This window comes from Ornithorhynchus anatinus, chromosome 4 (genome assembly GCF_004115215.2).
Source record: "Ornithorhynchus anatinus isolate Pmale09 chromosome 4, mOrnAna1.pri.v4, whole genome shotgun sequence".
Classification (NCBI taxonomy): domain Eukaryota; kingdom Metazoa; phylum Chordata; class Mammalia; order Monotremata; family Ornithorhynchidae; genus Ornithorhynchus; species Ornithorhynchus anatinus.
This window is the reverse complement of record NC_041731.1, coordinates 84,527,175-84,528,322: the sequence shown is the minus strand read 5'-3', so window position 1 is coordinate 84,528,322 and position 1,148 is coordinate 84,527,175. Positions and strand designations below refer to the sequence as shown.

Sequence of the window (1,148 nt, the reverse complement as noted above, 5' to 3'; positions counted from 1 at the left end):
TAATGTGGTCTTGTCTTATTCTTATGCTGGTGTCATCTCTGACCCATAGTAATGCCATGGGCACATCTCTTCCAGAACTCCCCACCTCCATCTGCAATTGTTCTGGTAGCAGCAGCGTGGCTTAGTGGAAAAGAGCCTGGACTTTGGAGTCAGAGGTCATGAGTTCGACTCCCAGCTCTGCCACTTGTCAGCTGTGTGACTGTGGGCAAGTCACTTAACTTCTCTGTGCCTCAGTTACCTCATCTGTAAAATGGGGATTAACTGTGAGCCTCACGTGGGACAACCTGATTACCCTGTATTTACCCCAGCGCTTAGAACAGTGCTCTGCACATAGTTAGCACTTAACAAATACCAACATTATTATTATTAGAGTTTGGTAAAAATGCAGAAGTGGTTTACCATTGTTTCCTTCTGCGCAGTAAACTTGGGTCTCTTACTCTCCTGCTGCTGCTTACCAGCACAGGGGAATCTTGACTGTAGCACACTGCCTTCCACTCACTAGCCACTGGCCAAGCTAGGAATGGAATGGGTAGGCCTCTGCTTGACTCTCCTTCCCGTAGTTGAGACCGGTAGAGTACTGGAAACTCTCCAGGTGTGACTCTGAGAGGATAAGTAATGTGGCAGATATAACATAATCAAGATAATCACATGAGGCTTGCACTCTAATCAAGCTGTATACTAATTAACCAGAAGAAGACAAAGGTAAGCCTCATTTTAATGGGGGACCAATCTCAGTCAAATGGCTATATGTAAATTTTGGAGTATCTTAAACAGATCTTGAGTAAAGTACTATTATACTTATAACAAGAAGATAATGCAACTTACTTTCAAATTGCTCAAGAAAGAATCCCAGATAACTTATTGATCCCACACTTTGGAAGTTTTCTAATATGGCAGTATTATTAAATTTAACCTAATCCCACTGTTTAGGTTATGATTATGATATAATATGTTATAGTTTGAGGGAGAGGGAACAAAACATATGTACGCTGAATTGTATTATTCTCAAGGCCTTAATACAGTGCTTTGCGGACAGTAGACATTAAGTAATCCTGAGTCAAATTCATATTAGGTTTTGTAGCAACAGTGAAGTTTTCAAAGTGTGAAAAATAACTTTGTAACAAATTAAAAATGAGAATGTTTATGGA

General features: G+C 40.2%; 1 non-coding gene across 1 annotated transcript; it reads right to left on the bottom strand.

The window, feature by feature from the left end:
* Positions 1 to 472: 472 nt before the first annotated feature.
* Positions 473 to 610, bottom strand: LOC114811914. Its single transcript, XR_003759609.1, has one exon. It is a non-coding gene; the product is annotated as a small nucleolar RNA SNORA7 (small nucleolar RNA).
* Between the last annotated feature and the right edge of the window lie 538 nt (positions 611 to 1,148).